The sequence below is a fragment of the Lissotriton vulgaris genome, chromosome 9, assembly GCF_964263255.1.
Source record: "Lissotriton vulgaris chromosome 9, aLisVul1.2, whole genome shotgun sequence".
Classification (NCBI taxonomy): domain Eukaryota; kingdom Metazoa; phylum Chordata; class Amphibia; order Caudata; family Salamandridae; genus Lissotriton; species Lissotriton vulgaris.
Genome location: NC_141697.1, coordinates 607,027,111 through 607,051,853, shown reverse-complemented (window position 1 = coordinate 607,051,853; position 24,743 = coordinate 607,027,111). Strand labels below are relative to the sequence as shown.

General features: G+C 43.9%; 2 protein-coding genes across 2 annotated transcripts in view; both read right to left on the bottom strand.

Moving 5' to 3' along the window:
• The window catches only part of LOC147691953 (G protein-coupled receptor 4-like), a 128,742-nt gene extending 106,500 nt beyond the window's left edge, over positions 1–22,242 (bottom strand). Inside the window, exon 1 of the mRNA XM_086938239.1 lies at positions 22,153–22,242. The gene's annotated coding sequence lies outside the window, so the exon portion shown is untranslated. The remainder of the gene's footprint in view (positions 1–22,152) is intronic.
• LOC147691952 (G protein-coupled receptor 4-like) overlaps positions 1–22,249 on the bottom strand; it is a 216,481-nt gene extending 194,232 nt beyond the window's left edge. Inside the window, exon 1 of the mRNA XM_086938234.1 lies at positions 22,153–22,249. The gene's annotated coding sequence lies outside the window, so the exon portion shown is untranslated. The remainder of the gene's footprint in view (positions 1–22,152) is intronic.
• Positions 22,250–24,743: the final 2,494 nt, after the last annotated feature.

Here is a 24,743-nt window from a genome sequence, read left to right as displayed (position 1 = left end):
CCACAGACAAGAGGTCACCAATGCTTTTTGCCAATGTTGTACAGCATCAGGAAACAAGCATTTACAATGCAATGGTCTCGGCAATATTATAGGTAGAGCTATTGGTATTGCTCATTATTTTTTTTTATCTTTTTTGTATCCCTAAATAAATGGCATTGTCATTTCTATCGGCATTAGCTTTTTTTGCATATGTGATACCTATTGCATTAGCAGAGAGAGAGTGAGGTAGTGAGAGAGAGAGAGTGAGGTATTGAAATAGAGAGAGAGTGAGGTAGTGAGAGAGAGTGAGGTAGATAGAGAGTGAGGGAGTGAAAGAGTGAGGGAGGGAGAGGGATGTTGTGAGGTAGTGGTATAAGCATAGAGTGATGTAGTGAGAGAGAGAGAGAGGTAGTGAAAGAGAGTGAAAGTGAGTTATGTTATTCTAAACTTTTTAAGCGCACAGACACCCAGGGGTTTCATGGCGAGTTAGTGAGATAGAAAGAGTGAGGTAGTGAGATAGAGAGTGATTGAGGTAGTGAGTTAGAGAGAGAGAGTGAAGTTGTGAGCTAGAGGGTGAGGTAGTAAGAGAGTGAGGTAGTGATGTTTTGAGAGAGAGAAGTTGTGAGATAGTGAGGTAGTGAGATAGAGTGGTGTAGTGAGGTAGAGAGAGTTATGTAATGAGAGAGAGGTAGATAGAGTGAGGTAGTGAGAGACAGAGACTGAGGTAGTGAAAGAGTGAGGTAGAGGGATGTTCTGAGGTAGTGAGATAGAAACAGGGAGTGAGTTTGTGAGGTAGTGAGATAGAGAGAGAGTGAGGTAGTGAAAGAGAGTGAAAGTGACTTAGTGAGATAGAAAGAGAGAGTGAGGTAGTGAGATAGAGAGAGAGTGAAGTTGTGAGGTAGTGAGATAGAGTGAGTTAGTGAATTTTTGAGGGAGTGAGTCGTGATATACTGAGGTAGTGAGAGTGAGATTGAGATAGAAATAGAAATAGAGTGAGCTAGTGAGATAGAGAGAGAGTGAGATAGAGAGTAAAGTTGTGAGGTAGTTGTGAGCCAAAAAGAGGGAGGGATAAAGCAGCCCTGGTTGTAATGCAGTGGTTGTAATGCATTCCTATATGAGCCACAGTATTGCCGCCTGATTGTCTGACTTTATATAAACTCTGCAGAAATAATCTGAAAACAAAGGGGAACTTATAGTAACGCATTCGTGGCTCAGTTTGTTCGTCACCAACAGACTGCTTTGTAGATAGATGACAGGGTTAAGGGACCTGTTGCACAGATCTAGTCTAGCTGCAGTAAGCTTCCGGGCACTGTACTGGGGAGGTATGTCCAGCGTTAATGGACTTGCTCTGGTACCACGTTTGAAACAACGTGAAGCAGCTCCGAGTGTTGATGTGCCTGTTGCGGGGGTCGTCTTGTGACCTGCAGGTGACACGTGCCAGGTGTGGTGAAGAAGCTCAGCATGTACACTAACAATATAGTCTGGAGCACCAGCCAGTTAGGCTAGTAATCCCAGGATAAACGTAGACTCTGTTTATTTTGCCTACAGGTAAACAATGCAACAGAGAATGCAGCCTTCCATCTACACTGCATCCTCTTCCCCCTGCTGATAGAGCACCACACAGAAATGCTTAGACTAGAACGCTAAGTGGAATTTTGGACATGTTTTGAACATCTAGCTCACATTTTCTCAGCATGTATTCCAAACACAATGGAGTGGGAGGCGATCTCTGAGTTCAAGGATACTACGATCAATGAATTACCAATCTTTTGGAATCAGAACAGTAATCAATGGGATATTCTCGGGGTCAGTTGACCCAACATCTAGCTAACAGTTAATCTCATCCAAAAAGTTTAGACACGAACCTCAGAATTCCATTTGATAGCTTCCTCGCATGTACCTTAGCTTCATTTTATCTAAGTACCATGAACATCAGTTAGGCACCATCATCTGAGTGCTGCTTTTTGGGAAACAACCAATATCATAGTTGGTACCATTTTTCGTACATTAAACTGCAGCTTTGACTAGGTCTTTGTCCTGGAATCTGATTTTCATAAGGGGTTAATTCTCTTAGAGTCATGATATGCCTCAACACACTGCTCTGAACATATGCAGATTTATAAAATATTGCGAAAATAGATTTGATTTCTCAATCATTTGTGAACCTTGCCAGTCTGGTGCCTGTCCAGCTATGCCATTTGATTCCTGGACTTGCTTGGATATTCATATGTTTCAGGGGAATTGTTCCTATAATCTTCATTCCAGTGAGAATTCCCTCTAGTGATATATAGATCCCCCAAATCATTAGACTTTCATCCAGGTCTCTGGTGGTCAATACAAGAAGGGTGCTCCTAATTATAAGAAATGCTTCAGTTTCTACCCTCTTGGTCATTACCACTTTCCATACTCTGTCTACTCTACACCATAGGAGGTGAAATCGTCTCTTGCCACAAGACCTAGAAGTTTTCATACATGTGGATCGATTAAGTCGTAGGCATTACAAGTACTATATGATCCAAGACTTTTTCCCTTAAGTAATAAGCCTTACCAACTAGCATGCATTTTCCCTGCAGAAATGCATACCGACTAGCCTGTGTTTTGTTTCTGGTAGAAATAACGGGTCAAGCCTTGGAAACACAGAGTGTATGTCTGGACAACAGCAAAACAGGATTTCGTTAGTTGTGATCATTTCACACATTCTTTAAGTCGACTGGCTCAGAGAAAGGTACTATCTCTGTGGGGTTCCCAAGTACCGGTCACATTTCCTCTAGTCTTCCAAGGATTAGACTTGTGAAAACTTATTATTGAAGTCTCCTACAACGGTTAGCATACTCCGAGTATTTGAGAGCAGGATCTGTATGGAAGAGAGCTGGAATGTCAATCTTAGGATCTAATCAAGAAATTCTGGTGACAATGGGAGGTATACATGTTTGGAAGCGTAAAGGGCAGATCCTACCATGAGCTTGTCACCTATTGACCCGCTTGATCTTGTGACGCCTAATCAATTGGCAAGAGAAGTGATTTTGTAAAAAAACGTAGCCACGCCCCTTAATCCACTTACGACCCGTGTGTGTTTCTAGAAAGTCACAAATACCTAAGAGATAGTGCTATGAGGTATGGTTTAGGTCGTCAAAGATAGTGAAAATTCCTCCTCTTAGTGTTGTCTCCTGGTTATTTACATTTCAGGTAGGGGCATTAGATCTGGGCACCCTCCCCTGTTCCAGCAGTAACTACCTAGCACTCCAGCGAACCCATCAACCAAGAGTGTGAGGTTTGTCATTTTGAGCTTGAAGCTTAGTAAACCTTGCGTGGATGGAAAATTTACCACCGGCCCTGTACTCACCTGGTTTTGACAATATTTTTGCAACCAAATGACACAAAATTGATATTTTGACCTCACTTCGGAACACTTTTGTAGGTTCCACTGCCCTATCTTGCAAGATCTCCTTACTTTTATGTAATGCGCTAGTTCACAGTTTTGAGTCATTTTCAAGAGCTGTAAATGACACGTCTTACTATTGCCGCAAGTATTTAAAGCAGTTAATTTATGTGCCTTGGAAGGATGAAAGGCCGAGTTGATTATGCCATCTGCAAATCCCAACAACTGTCAATAGCAAGTGCTTAATTTGTGTAATCACTTCTCAGTGTTGGCAACTACTTTCTTGAACGTGTTTAGTTGAGAGCAGCTAGCATGACATTACTCCAAGGGGGGGGCAGAGCAGGACGACGGAGCTGCGGAGGGAAGGGGGGGCAGAGCAGGACGACGGAGCTGCGGGGGGAGGGAAGGGGGGGCAGAGCAGGACGACGGAGCTGCGGGCGGAGGGAAGGGGGGGGCAGAGCAGGACGACGGAGCTGCGGGCGGAGGGAAGGGGGGGCAGAGCAGGACGACGACATTTCTTTTTTTTTCTTTAAATCACAAATAAATGGCATTGTCATTTACATTGCCAATACACAGCACTCTGCACTCAACAGCACTCTGCACTCAACAGCACTCTGCACTCAACAGCACACAGCACTCAACAGCACACAGCACTCAACAGCACACAGCACTCAACAGCACACAGCACTCAACAGAACACAGCACTCAACAGAACACAGCACTCAACAGCACACAGCACTCAACAGCACACAGCACTCTGCACCTGCACTCACTGCTCTGCACCCTGTTGTGGTCCTCCCAGTCTAAAAGGGGCAGCGTCAAAATGTCCCAGTATGGATGAGAGCGTGTGAAAGAAATCAGGGGTATCCACATTAGGGACATACACATTCACTGGTAGTACACAGTGGTCAGCCAAATGACCAGCAAGGACAACATAACGGACCTCCTTATCAATGAAGTTATTGATAAGGCTGGAGGGGATGCTTTTATGAATGTACACCCCTCACCCCTGTGAATAAGTACTGTAGCTAGAAAAATATCTGTGAGATCCCAAGGTTTTTGTAAATCCGGGGGAGTCCTGTGGAGGGAGCTGTGTCTCCTGCAAGAAAGTAATTTTTGACCGATGTCTATTGAGATAAGCCAATACTTGCTTGCTTTTGCGGTGTTTATTTTAGCCTCTGACGTTCCAAGCCAGAAATGTTATCTCAGCAAAAGAAGATCGCCCTTTTGAAGTCACAGTTGTAATGGAATATGTATGATTTGCATAATAAAACAGCGAGAGTAATTCATTCCAGGCATTTGTTAAGTGCAAAAACAAAAGACAACAACAATCTACAAGTAAAATGAATACCAAACTGCTAGGTAGATCCCGAATAAACCAACAAGCAAATAAAAAACACACAAATTATGGTATGGTATTCACAAGAGTGGACAACTCTACGAAACGGAGCCCACAAGAATAAACATCTGATGTGATACATTATATGGCTACAGGCATATGTGTGATTGTCCTGTCTAAGACATTACTGTGAAGGTGAGTGTAAGAGACTGCTCAGCAGATGATCATCCAAGAATAACACTATTTAGAAACGGAGTACAAGCATCTCAGCCAGGGGGAAAAGGCCCACACTCTGCAAGTCCTGCAAATCTGCCAAGACACGATATGGAGTGGATAGCGGCGACCGGGCACTGCTAGATGGAAGGTCCTTACAGAAGGAAAGTTATTCAGCTGGGGAATCAAAGAACCTATCCTTTAAGTCTACATCCACCCAGAGCCAAGCAGGGTATAACATACCATATTTGAAGCCTTTTGTGCACAGGAGAGGTTTGACATCTTGATATAAGGATCTGGCAGATACTGTAATGGGCCCCACTCGTGAGCAAGACGGAGCACTGTATCTCTGGCCCCAAAGTTCAACAGGCAGACTTTCGTTCTTAGCAGCAACTGCTTTGAGAAGTCATTCCACCTTATCCAGACATTTATTAAGGAAGGTAGTGCTATCCTCCAGGCCTGCGATACGCTCCTCCGCCCCATAAAGTGAGTGCTGTGATGTTCAATTCCTTCTCCCATGCGATCTAGGCGGCTGGTTAATGTTTTGAAATAGCATCTGTTGAGTAGAATCCAGCCCGCAACTCTGCCATGATGGCATTTGTCCTTGTTAATTGCTTCACAGCTCCATGATCAGACACTTGCTCCTAGGAGTCTTACATGATCTTCGCTTTATCAGACTGTTTGTCTCTCTCAAATGGGAGCTTACATTGTTTAGGATCCCCCCTCCCCATGGTGGCAATAGGGGATGATTAGCAGAGGCTTTTGCAGAGGAGGAGGTGTACAGGCCCAGTTCGAGGCACTGGATTGAAGCGCCCCACACAGCAGTTCATCGTGGTCAAAAAAGGGGCACCACGAAGGCACTGGCTGGCAAAGTGCGTTAGAGTGGGAGTGATCCAGCACGTGTGGCGCATTGTCCCCCAAGGAGCCTCTAATGCAGTTCAGGAATGTAGGTACGTGGACCAGGGAGACGGGTCTGGTAGGCAGAGGTTTGTTTTATTGTCCGGTGATGCAGGGGTTTTAATGTGTGGAAGCTGGGCCAGTATGCTCCCAACAAGCAGGGCCCAGAGTGGCGAGTACGATGTGGCTAGAAGCGCTCCAGCACAGCTGGGGGCTCACCCCCCCCCCACCGCGCCCCCAGAGGGGAAACAGCAATGCCCAGCGCAGGGTATCCAGACCCCCGAGAGAAGCAGGGGTCTTAGGGCGGTAGCACACTAGAGCTGCAGGCAACGCACAGGCAGCAAGTGGTGGCCCGACCAAGGCCGCAGGATAATATAGCCTGGGATCTCCTAAAGGTATGGAGAAACTCACCCGCAGCCCTGAACTTGAACCCCCGTCGCACCCTACTACAGGGCGAAGGATGTCTCTGACGGGGGGGGAAACCTCACTGTGTCTCCTCGCTGCACGGTCGCTAATGGAAAGCCATGGCGCCACCCAGCCCAGTCTCAGCTAGGCCACCCCGGAAGCGAGGCTGGTCAGTGTTCGGTCTCAGCAGCGCTGGATCAGGAGCCCAAAAACACAGACAACATCAAGGACCACCTACCTGATGCGATTTGTGATGCAGTGGCAGGCCCAGCAGGGCTCGACAGCCCAATCCTCAGGTTCACCCGGGCTCCTGTTGCTGCTGGACCTCCGAGGAAGGCCGGGTCGGCTTCGCGCATCAGGATGTGGCTGTCTCCGCTCACTAAATCAAACAAGCGGGGGGAGGAAGGGGTGGGGGCCGAGAGCTGCAGCAGAGGGAGGGGGGAGGGGGAAGAGGCGAGAGCACAACGGAGGAGGGCAGAGGGAGGGGGGAGGCGAGCGGATTCGAGCAGCTGCTAAAAGCAGCAGGGAAGGGAGGCGAGCAACTACGAAAACACGACCACGTCTCTCCGAGGCAAGGAGACAATGCCTCGGAGAAACGCACGGCCATTTTCGGAATCGGGGGCGTGTTTTTGCGCCCTGAGTGACAGACGACGTCACAGGGCTAAAGAATGCAAAAAATCACGCCCCCGAATCCGAAAAAGACGGAGCTTCTTTGGATGGACGGCTCTCTCCTTCAATGGCTGGCCTCCTTTTAGGAAGCCAGCCAATGGAGAACGAGCAAAAAGAGGGAGGGATAAATGCAGCACTCTAAGAATCATTAGATCTCCGACATCCGGTTTCTGCCTTACGGCAGAACCGATAGTCCTCGACCTAAAAAGAAGAGGTGTGATGACACAAGCACATGCATGATCACATGCGTATCAGATGCTGGCGGCAGCATCATTCTAAAGGTGCGTGTATGCTCATTGACGTATCCCTGTGTATTCATCCCCATACATTCATACACCTAAATGATGACACAGGTGCCCGATCCAAGATGGTAGAAGCCATTTTGAGGGGTACTTACAAAATTTTACTAGTGCAAAAGCACTTTTGTCACAATGGAATAGCCCGGCAACAAATAGCAGACGCAGGGCCATCCCAAAAATTAAAAATACTGATTTTTTTCTACAGCGGTGAAGTGTGCTAAAGAGTCCGTATTGGTAGTGGATGGCAAAAAGCAAATGGGACTGTGTGAGGGAGCATATAACAACAAGCCTTTGCAATGCAATAGGCCTCGCATTTGCGAGATTTTGAGCTATTAGCATTGCAAATGACAATGGCTTTTATTTATGCGTTTTGAAAACCTGCAAGCAATGACAAAGTTCACATAACTAAAAGCCATTGTCATTTACAATGCTAATAGGTCAAAGTTTCGATAACCCAAGTCGGCTGCCATGTGTTACATAGTGAGAGGGCGCTCACCTATAGAAGTGAGATCTGACTTGGAACGCGAGTGCTCGCAGCTGTTGGTTGCTACTGAGATGCCTTCGGAAACGGAAAAAGGCAATTGTAGAGGGAAGGGGGGAGGGGGTTGTTATTGAAAAAAAGGCATGCAGCCGCCATTGGCTGCTTCCCCAAGTGAAAAAGACCATGCGCGCACGCCATAGTAAAAGCGTGCTGTGATTGCAAAATCAATAAACAACACGTACAAAAAGGGGCAAGTTCAGAAGAAAATAAAGGCACACTGCACACACGTTTGCAAAATAAAAATCAATTCATATAAGCAGGGACAAGTTTCAAAGAAAATAAAGTCATGCGGATGCTATAGTAAAAGTGTGCCACGCTGCCAAATAAAAAAAATTAACTTATATGAAAAGGTGCAAGTCGGCCCTATTTGTCATAGAAATGTAAAAGCGGGCGCCTTGCTGAAACCGTTGCATGGCGCATGGAGGCAATACGGGCACACTTGCAGGAAAGCACGTCATTGGTGGAATAGGGGAAAATCATTAAAGAAAATAGTGCTCACAGGCTGTAGATAAAACAGCACTTGCACTACGGATAAGACAGGAAAAAACAAAGAATGCGATTCCATGTATAGAAGAGGAAGGGATAATATATACAGAGTTAAAGGATATCCTATTGATATTTAAAAAATACTATCAGAAATTATATGAGAAGGACACTTTCAATAGTGATCAAGAGGACAGGTGTATTGACAGAGGACCGTGTTTGGATGATACAACAAGAAAAGCTCTTGATAAAGATATTACGTTAGAAGAAGTCTTATCTGCCTTGCGAGAATTAGTGCCAGGGAAAGCATCGGGCCCTGATGGGCTTCCCTTGGAGGTTTATGAAGCTATTGAAAAAGAGATCGCTCCTCTTCTAGTAGATCTTTTTAATGGAATATTGTACTCTGGGGTGGTCCCCGATTCATGGAAGGAAACTAACATTATAGTCTTTCATAAGAAAGGCAAACCAATAGAGAAACCGGGGTCATATCGACCTATATCCTTAATAAACGCTGATACTAAGCTATATTCAAGGATTTGGGCGAAGAGGCTGGGCAGGATCATAGGCGATCTTGTCTCTCCATGGCAAAATGGTTTTGTCCCTGGGCGTGGCACGACAGATCACATATCTAGAGCAATAACCCTGTTTGATGCCCAGGAAGTCATGGGGGATGGGATGGCCATGATTCTGCTCGACGCAGAAAAAGCTTTTGACCGGGTGGAGTGGAGCTTCCTCTGGAAGATTATGGCTGGGAGGGTGTTTGGTCCAAATATTGTTAGGGCTATTAAAGCTATGTATACTGACCCAGAAGCGACAATTACGGTAATGGGAGAGAAAACAGACACGTTTAAGATAAGTAGAGGGACACGGCAGGGCTGTCCCTGCTCCCCCATATTATTTGCTCTATATATCGATCCGCTTATTCAGAAGATTCTAGAGAACCCCAGAATATCCCCGGTGATTTACAATGGTTATGAAAACAAGATTTTAGCCTATGCCGATGACCTGGCGGTTATCACAACAGACCCGCAGCAAGCACTCCCAGAACTGGTACAGATGGCTAAACTTTTTGGTAAAGGCTCTGGATATCTCCTGAATGAATCTAAAACCCAGATAATTTGCTCTAGAAACATATCAAGACCCGACCCTAGGTATGTTGATTCTGCTTTATATTTAGGGGTTAAGATAAATGCTACAGTGGGTAAGATAGTGGAAGAGAACTATCCTCCCCTTATTAAATCCATAGAGGCAGAACTGAAAAGGATGGATGCCCTTCATCTTTCGCTGGTCGGGAGAGTAAATGCTGTAAAAATGGCGATGTTCCCAAGGGTGCTTTATCTTTTTAGAGCAATTCCCCTATATATTGAGGAGAAAATTCTGAAACAACTAGAGTCTGTCTTTATCAAGTTCATATGGCAGTAGGGCAAGGTTCGACGCTCAACGACCCTTATGTCTCTTCCGTGGGAAAGGGGTGGGATGGCACTTCCGAACTTGAGACTATATCATTGGACCTGTCTCCTAACCCAGATGCCAATTCTGTTTCAATCTGACACTGATGTAATTATTGTAGACAACCAGGGTCCCCCTTCCATCTTTCGATTACTAATGGGGGAGAAAGCTTTGGGATTACTGTTAACCGAACTGGAATATAGGTTTTATAGAAAGGCACGATTTAAGGTCCTGCTTGGTGCATGGTATGTTTGGAAATCAATTTAATTTTTTTTTCATATTCCTAAAGTCAATCCGTCTCTTCTCTTGTTTACTCTAGCCTTTTTCCTCATTTAAACAATGACGGGATACTGCAAGTCTGGAAGGATTTAGGGGTTAAGACTATTGGAGATCTAATGGTAGGAGATAGGATAAGCGGGTTTGAGGACATGCAAAGGAGATATGGCCTCCCCTCAAATCATTGGCTTATATATGGCCAAATCTCCGGCATTTTACAGGCTTGTAGACCATAGCTCAAACCACTTGTAGATTTTCCTGTGGTTGAAGGTATGAGAAGAAGATGTAGGAAGATTAAAGATACGTACAACATGTTGGTGTCCAGATTACAGGACGATGTAGGAAAAGTGGAAAGTGATTGGGCAATTAAATTGGGAAACCCGGATGTAGATTTGGACCTAGCATTAATCTTGAACAAAAAGATTTTTCGGGCGTCCAATCTACAAGCACAACACTTTAAAACAGTCTTTAATCTATACCATATACCGGCTAAATTATTTGCCTGGGGTGTCAAGAATGATGATTGTTGCCCAAGATGCGATAAGGGACAAGCAGACCTAATACATATGTTCTTTACATGTGAACGATTGACCCCTGTCCTGGATGGAATAACAAAATTCTGGGAGGGGCTGCTAGGTCATAAGGTCGATCTATCCCCAACACTAATGCTATTTGGCTCAGATTCTAAACTGGTTTTAACAGATGACGAGGCTGCTTTGGTTTTTATGTCGGTTGCCGTACTTAGAATTAATATTTCGGCCGGTTGGAAGGATGTAACAGCCCCGTCTTTTCAGATGTGGATCTCTAGATTCTTGGCTAATTACAATATTGAGTCTAGCCTTTATGAATTTAAAGGCGCTAAAAAAAGAGAAATGGGAAGACGATTATGGGCCCCGGTTAAGAAGTGGATGGATGATAGAATAAGAATCTGAAATGTACTGTATTGCTATATTTATTGATTGATTTTTATACAATTTTTTACCTCCACATTACATTACAATACTGTGTTCTTTAATTGTTCATATATGTATCAGATGTTCTTAAACCTTGCATATGATAATGTATTTATGTATTTCCTTATTGCACCATGAACTCCAATAAAAAAAAAAAAGACTGTAGATAAAACAGACCGTGTAACAACACAAGTAAAAAGTCCAGTCCTCGTGGGAGGTTACAAATGGAGACAAGGCGGTACTAAGGAGGGACTACTAAGCCTATTCATTAATCAAAAGCAACAATTTTGAAAGGACAGTAACAGGAGCCAATTGAAAAGAAGAGCGGGGAAAAGGGCGGAGCTTCAAGTCCATACCTGAATACAGCATACTTCGCAGTGCTGCCCAGGCTCGACCTAAAAATGGTTGGGTCGGAGAAAGCAACACTGAAGAGGTAACTGACTCAAGTGCTGCTTCTCCCTTTGAGCACTTGTTGGCAGAGGCTAAAAGGGCATGTGGGGAAAAGATGGGGCAAAGCGGTGTGCATAGGGCGGGAATGTGAGACAGGGAGTAGCACGTGAGAGAGCAAGAAAACTCATACACTTTCATTTAGTGCTTAAAGAGGAAAATTGATTCCATAAATGTGAAAAGTGGAAGGATACAAGTTGTCCTATCAAAAAGGATAGTAAGAAGCTATCCTCCAGGAGAGGAAAACCAAGAAGAGGAAGGCACACAATGGAATAGGAAGCAAACAAACGTGAATGACAATAATGCCAACCAATGGTATGCAATGGGCGGGCTGTAAACCCACAGTCAGTTTCTGAGATAGTCTACTATAGTTCTTTGACAAACAGAAATCTAAAATCATTGATCACCGTGATATGGCAGGCAACATTCAAAGATCTGTAAATCTTCTGTTTCTTTTAACTCTTCATTCAGAACCTTGTGGTCAGGACGCAGATACACGTGAAAACTATTCAACGTGAATGCCTTGAAGAAGGTTTGTATTTACCCCTTCTATACAATTCTAAAAATGATCCCAACTAAGTCCAGTGTGTTTTTTGCGCATGGATACTTCTGTAGAAAATCAGAGCCCATGTAACATTGGAGTTTAATGAATAGGGTGGACAAGTATAATGAGGTAAATAGCTTCAAAAACATAGGTACAAACATGATTGTGCTTTACCGGAGCTGAAGAGCCTGTAAAAGTTGAATATGTGCCCTGATGTGATAGACGGGATTCTGGACTACCACCATTAGAGTCGTTTGAGGATCCCTCTTTATTCTGAGAGCTAAAAAGGTCCTTGGAAAATAGACTAATACTAACCAATATGGGGCAAAGGGAGTAAGCATAGAAAGTGAAGCTGACCCTCTCAAGACAGGAGAATTATTCTATTAATGTGTGATCAAACAACTTATTTTACAGCACAAAAGGCATAGTACTTGAATACTCAATATAGATCACAAACGTTTATTGTCAGGCACAGTTCTCAGAAACAATGTCTCGCCTCGGCAGCAAAGCAAGGCCACAGCTACAAGGACACTGTGTTCTGGTTCCCAAGTGCAGTTTGCTCTGGTGGGATTCAGAAAACCCCAAACACATCCAATCGTGTACACTACCCACTACCCTACAGCCTACTGCAGTTTCTCCCTTTGTCCACTGTGGCCACTCTTGGCTTGCATGGGTTTCTCTGTGCTTCAAGCCTAAAAACCCATATGGCTAAAGAGGTACTCCTGATTCCATAGGTTACTGCAACCTAGATGTAGAGTTGGTGGTCACTTAGTACGTTATTAACAAAGTGTATTCAGGCGCTTTTTCATTTAAGAATTGCCACCCTCCAGGCCCTTTTGAGACTGAAGTTGAGATGTACCTTGAGGGAGACATCCTTCTTAAGATTGAAAGCATGGCACACACCTTCGCAGGAAGGTGCACGGTATGCTCCAATTCTGTGTGGATCCCCAAGTTTTGTTGATGTTTTATCGGAGTCAGGAAAGATGCACATATTTTCAGCAATTGAGACAAAATAGCATTTTGACAGTTTTAGCACTCACCCACCATGAAAAAGAGCCATTCAGATAGAGTGGCACCAGCACTAGGTGCCACTCTAAGCTTGACCTCACTTTATAAAAGCACTGGCCATGACTGGGGAATAAGATTCTACCTGTGAACTCCAATATAAAGTATTTGAACCCTGTCACCCGTTACTCAGTCATGGATTCTCAAAATGATAGCAATTCAGTTTTAACCGAAAAACGTGTTCACATTTATGGGTTTCATAAAAATATTTGTCAGTTATGAGGCTTATGTTATTGTAGAGAACTTTCAAGGGCTTTCCTTTAATTTGCCGTGCAAGACAGTTATGGGTCAAAACTTCAACAAACACATCGACTGTAGTTTGACTGCTTCAGTACAGTGAAGGTAGGTATCTATAGGCTGTTCTAGATTTAGGATTTCCTACTCCCCATCTACATACCTTGAAAATGTACAGCTTTGAACTCCGCCTCAACATACCTAGACTAATGATATATCTTCATGGTTTGTAGATGCAAAGTTAAAAATAGCCAATGTATACTAGCCTATAAATACTTATTTCACAAAATGTTAACAGTTGATATTCTGGAAACAGTATGCATGTGGGACGATATTTTAAACACAATATTCCAGTAGTACACCCTGACAAAGATACAGCTCAGTGAATATACCAGAGTCACCAATCTTTAAGAAATACAAAATGAAAAATATCCAGAATGGAAATTTGTTTGCTTTATTAATTCTATAAATCTATTTTGTTGTATAGTTATTTGCATTTTATTTTAAAGAGGCTTAAATAATTAAAGTGTTCTCATTTTAGCACCATTAACTAATGTGAGTAATGACGATAAAGATAATAGAGGGCTGACTATACTTTAAGATTCTGTTTAAGGCCAGCACCTGATTTTTTTTATTTTGATTTATTTTACCTTTGGTAGAGAAGTTTTTGGAGAAAGTAACTCAGGAGACCCAATGTTCCTGCTCTAATCTTGAGTGGCAGGCCTTATCCTTAACAGGCCGTAAGGTCTTAAGAGCAGCCAATTTTAAAAGAATGGCGTTTCTGTCCTGCTGGTTGGCCTATTTCACCCCTAATGTGTTGAATAAAATCTATCCCGAGGTGGAGAATAAGTGTTTTCGCTGCTTGGCAGAAGGTGAAGAAGGATGGAAACATACATTCTTCACCTGTTCAAAACTAGGGATGCTCTGGGATAAGATTTTTTCAGCCATAAACTGGGCATTCCAGAAATCACCCATCCCAACAGAGGCAGTCCTCTTTGGTATAACGAGCAGAGAGATTAATGCGTCAAAATCCGAAGAGACTTTTTTAGCTATTTCGCCGCTGGTCGCTCGCTCCCTAGTTTTACAGAATTGGAGATCGACAGAAGCTCCTTTATATAAGAAATGGCCAAATAAGATGAAGTGTACCAGGGCTTTTGAAGACGCTTTTGCAATGTGTGTGGGGGCAATTAAAAAGTTTACTGCGACTTGGCAATACTTAGCTGCTATAGAAATATAAATCAGGTTGTTCTTTTGCACTTTTTTGCATTTTTGCACTTTAGCAGTCTTGCACTTTAGAAACCCAGAAGATTTTATTTTAGATAGCCATTTGGGAATTGAGGAGAGAATGGAGCTACAATAATATTAAACTGAAGGTAAAAGTAATATGGGGCGAGAACTGTGTGCTAGTTCATGAATACAAATCTGTTCTATGAACTTGCATATGATTTTTTTTTCTTTTTAAGCATTTATTGTAGCAATCTAATTGAAAAAATGCGTCCATGTGTGTTTAAACTTGGTTTTTATGTATTTGATGTGATATTGGGGCTAGCCTTATTGTAGCTTATTGTGACGATTCAGACTCTGTGGATGCCCCCTCGGGGCACTTTTCCCCTCATTGCTCTCCCATTCTGTGTTTTCAGAACGTCAACGACAATGATGACTGCGGCCCCTTTAAATCCTATGCCTGGGCCACTCCGATGAGGGAGTCACGTGGTTCCAGCGCTCTAAATAAGGAAGACGCCGAGGAAGAAGGTCGTCGCACATCGGGACCACGGATCGGACGCCAGGAGGAAACACCGGTGAGGACCTTCTTTGTTTCACCGTCGGAGAACGGAAGGACGGAGCCTGAGATCGGGAAGAGGACAACAGCCGAAGCTGCCTGCGACGCCGAGGAGCCGAGCGCCGGAACAGAAGGGCAGCCAGACCCTACCTGGCAACGCGAGTACGCCAGCCACGGCCACCGGGGGTCGTGGCTGCACAAGGTACGAGACAAACTCCAACTCTCTTGGGGTCGGGGACTGGAGGACGGGAAAGGAGGAGGAAAACCGGGTGGAACCGAATAACTGGTGTTAACACTGTGCATAGAGGACGGGGCACAAAAACGTCCGTTTAAAGAACTGCGCGCACACTGGTGAAGGTTCTGGTGAAGAGCTTCCCCCCCACTTCCCTTGCTTCCTGCGTAGCTTTAACGCGTGAAACCCCACATCTGACAGGAGTTCTTGTTCTTTTTGTTTTGTTTCACGGTATCCGAGGAGGTCTGTCAAGCCTGAAGACCGGGGAACTCCGTTTGGGTGAAAACCTGAGGAGGAGAACAGAGTGTGACCAAGTTGTATTCCTACCACCATCTTTTGCTTTGGACCCGAACTACATCTCCCAGAACTCCTCTGTTTAGCCTGGATTTGAATTAGTTCTCCCTGACTTACCTTGATTATTTGGAAAGCATATATGCCTTTGACTCTTAATAAATCCTGACATTATAAGGCATTTAATTTGTCTTGGTCTGCTTCTACACTGCTCTACACTTATATGTATTTGTTTACTTGATTTTTATCCTTGTTGATCTTCTCAATAAAAAAAAAAAGAGTCTGTTTAGGCCAGCACCTGATTTTTAATTTTTTTATTTCTTTTATTAGGTTTTTACATAGGTTACAACAATTGTCAATTAAGGTCATCACCTGATACATAAGATTTTATAATTGCATTATTATACTCGTTGAATATGTTGGTCTGTTTGCATTTTAGAGGCTATAAATAGTTAAGTTATTTTAAGGAACACTTCTTTGATGGCCTTTCAATTTTTCTCTCTCTGAGGTATGTTGATGTGAAATTCTAACACTGAAATAATTCAAATATTTTAACTCGTGTTGGTCATTTGTAAAGTGAGCCTGTAAGGGAGGCATGCCAAACAGGGCTAACGATTTGATTGAACTGAACAGACCGGCAATTATTTCAGAAAGGCCTCGGGGGGGGGGGGGGCTTTTTTAGAATCTGAGACAGTGATGTTCATCTCAGAGGGATTCAGGAGGGAGTCTGGTTAAATTGAAGTCAAGTAGGAGGATCTCCAATCACCCTGTGTCTGCTGGTGGAGTCCTGTGACCTGTACGATGGTAGCGTTGGTGACCCGGCTTGTCTTAAAGGAGTGCGCTTGGTTAGCCTGGACTTCAGGAGTGAAGTCTTTGCCATTACAGACTCTATGGGAGACATAGATGGCTTTCAAAATAATATAGGACGCTACTGCTAGCAGCCAATGCTCTTCCATTGGTCATCTGGGGGGATTGTGTGGTTTCAGATTAAAAAGTATCCTCTGTGCGTTGGTTTGTTTTAATGGTGTACAGTGTATTGACAGGGTGAGCTAAGCCAGGTAGACTCTTGGCCCCGAGACCGAGAAAGAGGCCTTCACAATGCCAAATGCTGCACATCAGGGGAAAGGACGAACTGCCATTAGGGGAAACATCATCAGCTACAAGCATTTCACCACTTCTACCAGACCTTCTACAAATCAAAACTGGTGGACAGCACAGGATGTATGGGGGAAAAGCTAGAAAGATGACTAATAGAGCAGGTGGGGAAGATGGACGGTCCTATCACAGCTGAAAAGGCTAATATGGCTTTACAACGCCTGCAGCTCTTCAAATCACCAGTGCCTTAAAGTTTCGCCCAGTCTTTCTGCAAATGCATATGAACCAGCTTGGTTGGGATTGTAATGAAAGAAAACAATGAGATGGGAGCATTGGGAGTGGGGACACCCACAGTGGACGAAGCTAGGGTTTCAATACTTTTAAAGTGCAAGGATCCAGAGAAATCCAGCTCTTACAGATCAATCTCAGATGCTGAAAAGCATTTGAAAGGGTAGAGTGGATCTAGTCGGAAGAAACGGTGAGGGCTATGGGCTTGTGGTTCATGGTGATTGCAATACTGGTCACTGGAAATTAATGGCAGGGATTCCCCACAATAACTACTGAAAGAGAGACAAGACAGGGATGTCCTTTGTCACCCCCTTTTTTCTAAGAAAGCTTGGAAATACTAACCCAGAGGATTCAGAATGCAGGTGAATATCTCCGAATGACATCTTGGTGGCAGTGGCTGAGGCAAAGCAGCCATAAACACCCTTGTCTGGATGAGCTACATATATTCTGTGCTGTGTTAGGGGAAAAGCTAAACATGAGGACATCTGAGGCCATGGGCTAAACTTTCGAGGGGGGGGGGGTGAGACCTAGTCGAGGACCAATTCTCCCTCTGCCTGGGGCTCATCCACTTATAAATATATAGGAATTCACCTAGCAGTAACTATCCCAGGGATACACAAAGCCCATTTCCCTTCTTTCCCCACCCAAACTCCCCACAATCGCTACCCACCCAAATGTTAAGAAATATGGAAGGGATTACAGAGTTGGCACAATTCACTACCTATTTAAGCATGGCCCCATCACATCAATCAAAAGGAAGATCGTACCAAGTGTCTTGTTTTTGTTGTCAGTCCCAATCCAGCTGGAGCAGAGGTTATTGAGACAGATGCAGAAAGTTTTTGTGGGTTTCAATTGGGGAGGGAAGAGGTTGGGAATAGTGTCCAGAAATGCACTTGAACCAATGGCAGAAGGTGGTCGGTTGCACCTGATCTCAATGCATATTACTGGGTCTTCCACCTCAGTGCCTATTGGAGAGGTACAAAAACAAAACAGAGCTCCATTGGTGTTTCTTGGATCATTCCCTAACAGTAGGCCCAGTGGCATCAAAGCAAGCATGTCACCTTCTCCCAACACGCTACTGGGGAGCCTGGACTTCAGTCTGGGTATCAATATCAAATATCCTGGACGCTGCAACGCTGGGATATCAGCAAAAGTCTTGCACAGCGATATTGCCTCAAGATGGCGCCTGTGATGTAACAGACCCGCGTTTAGTAGAATCGGAGTAGAGACTGCTTCATGGGAAGCCGATCCATGAAACCTATTCCCGATTAGCGGCGCAATCGGGGGCTCCACTACCCGCTTCCACGGTGGACGCCCGCAGCTGAAATTGACCAGCTACACAGTAGGCACAGCTCTGAACATTGGACCTACTCACAACACGATCCTGACATATGGCAAGCCTCCACCCGCCCGTGTCCGCTGGTGTGGCCCGTCCACTTTGTGTGAAAAGCAACCCTTGGCCGCAGCGGACAGGCTAGATAGCTTTCTCGGAGCCCAAAGGCACTTGTTGCCGAAGATAGAGGTGAGTGGCCCCTCTCTCCCCCTGCGCGAGGCAAAATGGCGGTTCCCACCACACTGCCCACCGTAATGGGAGATGTGTCCCAGTGCGCTTTCAGGGTCTGCTCTATGCCTCGAACGCCTTGGGACGCCGGGGAGATAGATCTACTGTCCTTTTTAATTAACTAATGGGAGTCTGGCCCTTCCCTCCCTGTAAAGTTCAGTCGTTCTCAGCACACTCACGGTGTGGATAAGGGTCCCAGGATGCCTGACCCCAACATGGCCGACAGTGGTGACTCATTTTCCCCCTTGCTGAACTTCTACTTACTCAACCCTTCCAGGACTGGAACTGACCTCAAGAGGACGTCTGGAATTCTTTCGGACCATGGCTCCTCCCGCACTATTCTGACAATCCCTGAGTACACATGACCTCTATTCTGTCCGCGGAGTCCGAGTATTATGTTCGAGGCCCGGTGGAGCTGCTCTGTTCAGCTAATGAGGAGATTGGCCTTGGTTCCCCCCCTGACCGTCACCTGCCCAGCCGGACCTTGGGCACAGTTTCTCTCCTTCTCTCTGTCTCGCCCACCCCTCCCCTCATCGTATTTCTGCCGTTCTGCTTTTTCCTTGTCTCCTTTCTATCCATCTTACTGACGGATGCCCGTTGGAGCCTCCTTGAGAGCTATTAGGGCGACTGGCTTTGGATTACCTACCTGGTCGTCACCTACCCATGCGGTCTTTGGGTTTACTTTCCCTTTGTCTCTTATTCCGTCTTCCCCCTCGTCCTCTCCCTTCTAACTCCCCCTCCCCTCTCTACTTGTCTCCCCTTCTCCCCCCTTAATGTGTCGCATACATTTGATGTAACTTGTATTGTTATTATTGTTGTAACTCTGTTGACCTTATGTAAAGCGCTCTGATACCTACGGGTCTAGCCAGCGCTATATAAAACTGTTTAAATAAAATAAATAAATAAATACATAAATAGAGATGCATTCAAGCATTTCCAACTTGTTCAGTGCATCATAATAATGGACTGCCTCCTTAATTGGGCCATTAGGTTGTTCGAGTAGTGGAAGATGGACTAAGGCCTGGGGAGAAAGATATAGATAAACAGGGATCCGACACTGGTTAACACAACAGGGCATATAGGAGGCAGCAATGCACCCCTTTACCAAGTTTGAGAAACTGCTGAGAAAAGTATTGAATGACAAACATTTGCCCTCTAGAATATGTAAAATTATAATAAAGACTAGAAAGCCCCAAGGAGCAATCGTAGATCATTTTGCAGAAAAAGCTGCAGCTGACATTCACAGAGAAGCAATGGAAGACTATTTGCCACATTTCCTACAAATACACCACCTTGGAAGAGCGGATGGAAATGGTGAGAAAACTTCTATTCCGTAGGCATTGAATCCAGCAACGCTTACATTCTATGAATAGTGAGAGGACAAAACACTACTGGAGGAGGTGTGGATATGTGGGATCACTAACTCACATTATGTGTGATTGCCCAAACGTGAAGGTTATTAAATGGGACATATTCTATGTAATGGAAAATATCATGTTTGCTATACAAGAGAAGGAATGGCATTTTAGTGAGGGGTGGGGCCCGCTATTGGACTACTTTGCTGTAGACTACCCATCGATACTTGCTCAAGAACTCTAAGAGTATTGAAAATAACACTATGCTATGGGTTCAGGGAGCTGCTAACAGAGAGAGGTCGGACATGGATAAGAAGGTCAACTGTCTTGGGGTAGTGGAAAGTGGAAAAAGGGAGACATTGCAAATTGTAAAATTTAAATGAATCAAAATGTATTGAACCTTAAAATTATCTACCTGATTTGCAAAGCATTTGGGGCTAAAAACAAAACAAGCATTTACAATGCAATAGGTCTCGCATTTACTCGAGTTTAAGCTATTGGCATTGTAAATGACAATGCCTTTTATTTATGTTTTAAAAACAAAAATGAAAGGCATTGTTATTTGAAATGCCAATAGCTCAAACTCGCGTAAATGCAAGACCTATTGCATTGCAAATGCTTTTTTATATTTGTATTCCTTTGAAAAACACATAAATAAAAGGCGTGCTCATTTACAATGCCAAAAGCTTAAAATCTCGAAATTGGGTGTCCTAGTGCATTGAAAATGCTTGTTCTATCGGATGTCATTCCACAACCACTGTAATGCACGATAAACTGTCTTACAGTCAGCAAGCAGCCTGGAAGCATTAATGAGCAAGTACTGACAAAGAGTGTCTCAGAAAAAATTGATGCAACAGGAAGGAAAACACTTTTTCCTGTACCCTCGTTTTTTTTCAGATGCTTTTGTCAGCGTTCACTGCTTAGTACACATATAAGCATAAGAAAGGCCATTGGCACACATAGAACCTTCTCAAATATTGGCTTTGCCAGTCCTTGTTTCAGCACCATGGACAATAGAAATGCTGACAGAGGATGGTGCGTTCTTAGGCAGGCGTCGGGTTGCGTAATGTAAACAGGGTCACTCATATCTCATATCACGGTTTACTCAGGGAGCCACAACGTCAAACTAAAGTCGGACATTGAAATCCCTCCCCCGCCTCAACACATTTGTCCTGCAAGACCCCTTAAGGAACACCCACAGGAACATCTCAGACCCCATTTTAGTGTGTTACGATGCTTGGCCTAGAAGCGGGGAGCAGGCTGCAAGCCTTTAGCCAGAATGTTACTGGGGTAAGTCCCTTCACAGCGCTGCATGGCGCCTCAATAGCTTGAAGTTTGGCGCTGCATGTGCACGCGGCCATAAGGCCATTAGCATCTCCAGAAGAGCGGGGCCGTGGTAAAAGACTGGGTTTCCAAGTGACTCATATATTGTGTGAAAGTAGGGGCTGTGCAGGGATAAGTGATCGCGGCTTGTGCTGGCCATGGAGAAGACTGACTCTTCCAGCCACAAATCTATGACTAACGGGCTGAGCTATCTTTTCTATCTTATAACTGTCGTGGGATCGCAGTTCAAGGAGAGAGGATGTGAAACTTCAGGACCCCCCCAAAAAAACGAAATCAAACTACTTATAATTAAGAACAAGCTGTCGCCGTGAGAGTGAAAGCGCTGGGCAGGAGATGTGCGTACGCGTGCACAACTCCTGCACAAGCTGTCGGCGTGAAAGTGAAAGCGAGCCATGCGCGCATTCTGCTCAAACGCCGCGAGTGCGGACAGAAGATGTGCGTAAGTGTGGACAACTGCTGTCGACCTTCGGCAACCAAGTCGACAACAATAGATCTCGTCTAGGTGAGCAACGCATGCGCTGCGTCGCTAGCCGAGACCTAAAGAACACACTAGAAAGTCATATATCCATTTGCTACGAGGAAAAACAAAACATGCCTAAAGTACAGTCACCTAGATAAAACCACTCCTAGCACCTACAAGCGAGCACATATTGGCGGTAGAGTCCTGCAAAGAAAGAAGCTTAAGAACCTGGAAAAAAGACCAATCCTGCAGGACGCCTCAGTTTCAATAAACATCAAGCAAATACTCCACAAAAGCAGGTGCACGGCTGAAGTGCACCAATGAACTGGAATCCACCTGTTGCCCTTGCCTCCTATGTTTAAATTAAATGCAGGTGAAAGATTAAATGCAGGTGTAGGGTTCTGAAGTCGCTTTGGAGCAGTAACTGCAGCTATAAATAAAAGGGACTTTAAATACAATTATTGAGAAGGACCATCAACCTTAGAACCTGTGTTTTTGAGTTGAATTTGAGCATGAACTAATATTTAGTAAAGCAGGACCTTTCCTTCTACGTAGCATTCACTTGTCCACTTACCTTGGGCAGATCCACTGCGAGGCGGACACTGATGGGGTTCGGTCACATGCCAAGGGGAGCAGTCTCCTCCAGAAAAGCCGACTCTGCTGGGTACCTGAGAACAATGATCAGGAGAAACATAAGTGCAAAATATTTATCTGTGCCAGCGATGAGCGGCAAACCCACGCCTTTTTAAAACTTGTGTAAACAAACATTAGGACCAACCACTACAATCAGAAAAGAAGAAACCACTGAATGAAGTCACGCCCAGTTACCTCAGCCTGAGAACTGGAGACTTTCCAGGATCACAACCTTAGCTCTGGGACCTAATTGGTGCCCTCTCTTATGAGGTAAACGGCAGACCGGCCTAGAAAATTACACACACTTGCCCTAAATACAGAATAAAGAGCAGCACGGCCGAGTGGCCCAGCTGAGGGTAATTAACCTACAGGACCTTGGGTAATTACAAAGCAAAGGGCCAGGAACTGTAGGCTGAAAAATAATTTCCTATCCCAACCAGCTCTCTTCCATTTTATACAGAGTGCGCTTTTTCGAGCAATATGGCACTACAAAAAAAATTATATTATATATTTCACCAAAACTCCCGTCGCCCTGGAAAACGGGCCGCACTCGTCTCAGATTTGCATTCAGTATATTTATTTAAACTTTATCTTCAATGAGCATCGTTCGTTAATTAATCTGAAAATAGACGCTGAATACCTCCTACGCGTTTCGGCATTACAAATGCCTTGTTCACGGTAAATTGATACAAATGTTTCTCCCCTTTAAACTATTTTTTTTAAAAAAAGGATTTACATCATTTCCGCTGTGTCCCCGATGCCGACAGTCATTTTGGGACATGTAGTTTCTAATGCTCTATTGTGCAATTTTGTCAACCTCAGTTTGTGGAAAGCGTGTCATGGATCGTGCTCTCAAGACTATTTACATTGTGAAGAGTAGTTATCGTTTGTATTATATTTACACCCCTATTTTTCAGTTCTGTGCCAAATGTTCCCATTGTGATACGCTCCCCTGTTAGGGCTATTTACATTGTTTATTTCTTTGTTGTTTGTAAGTTACCAAGATTTGCCGACCAATTTTTGCTGTTCTATAAACGATGTTTCCAATGTGATGATCCTCAAGGTACGACATGTTTGTGAAATATTTTCTTTTTATGCGCGAATTTGATCCATGTTGCGTACACAGTTGTAAACGTTGCGGCCGTTTATTCTTGACTTGGATTAGCCTCATGTATTTGTTTGTGTCCTTGCTTGTGATCCCCATTGGATTCATACGCATTTCTCTTCCTACTCCTTCATCTTCATGCGCTTTGCGTCTTTATTGTTGTGCAAAATTTCAGCTTGTGCAACATCTCCAATTTTTCTCTCAATATGCTTGATATTGGAACTGTCATTTCTAATCTTTATTTGGATTTCTGGTTCATCAGGAATCATTTGCTGAATGATTTAATTTTCCATTGCGACATATTTTATCAACAAAACTTAATTTTCACAGGTGTATGTACAATTCTTCAGATTGGTTCAAGCCAAAAGGGGTCATGCTTCTTACATTGATGATATGCCTGGATTCCTTTTGGCGGAGGATTTTCCCCCTGTCAGTTACCCCCTCTTACGTTGGGGTGTACTGTTTCAACTCCATAAAATTTGAGGCTCGTCCAATCGCTTTTGTGTGCAACCTCCATATGCTTTGCTACTGTATTGCTTCGGTCTTTGTTTTTCGTTGCACGAACATGTTCAAGAATCCGTTTCTTCAGTTCGCATGTAGTGCTCCCAACATATCTGAGCGCACACAACACTTAATTATGTAGATTACATATTTGCTTTTACATGTGATCAGTTCACGAATTTTCCAAAAATTTTTGTTTGCCATTTGGAATTCTGTGGTAGGTTTGGCAATTTGACAGACTTTACAATTAAAACACTTAAGAAAGCCTTTTGTTTGGCGCCAACTTTCTTTCTGATCTTTTGCTCTGAAGTGGCTAAGCATGAGTTGGTCTTTCAAATTCCGTGCTCTGCGATAATTCACTGTTGGATGGTCCCCCAAAATTTTGGACATTGTGTTATCCATCTTCAAGATCTTTCAATTTTTCCGCAATATTGACATTATTGTCTTAGATTCCTGCATGAAGTTGTCTGTGATCAATCTGATAATTCCCTCGGTTGTTAGTTCTTTATTCGTGGAGGTAGCATTTTTCAATTTCAAACATTTATCTGTTTTTTTCAAAATAACATAGAAATTCAGCAGTTGCAGTTATACTTGTGCTAAGAAACTATAACTTGTGGCCTAAAGTTACATAACGGTACAAATGATAGTTTCTTCAGATAAGTATAACTAGAACTGCTAAATTTCTATGTTTTTTTTAGGGTAAAACATTAACATAACTATAAAGTCCCTGTAAACATGTTTTTTTTCTGTGACTTTCCATGTTTTTTTAACAAAGTAATATTTAATCACCTTACGTTCATAATGCCTGCCACGACCCCCACCCGCATGCACCCAACGGTACATGGCCGTGCGCAGCGGGAATATGGTGTGTGAGGTTTCTTATTTCCATTAGGGTTTGGATCCACGGATACTAGATGTCAAGCTGT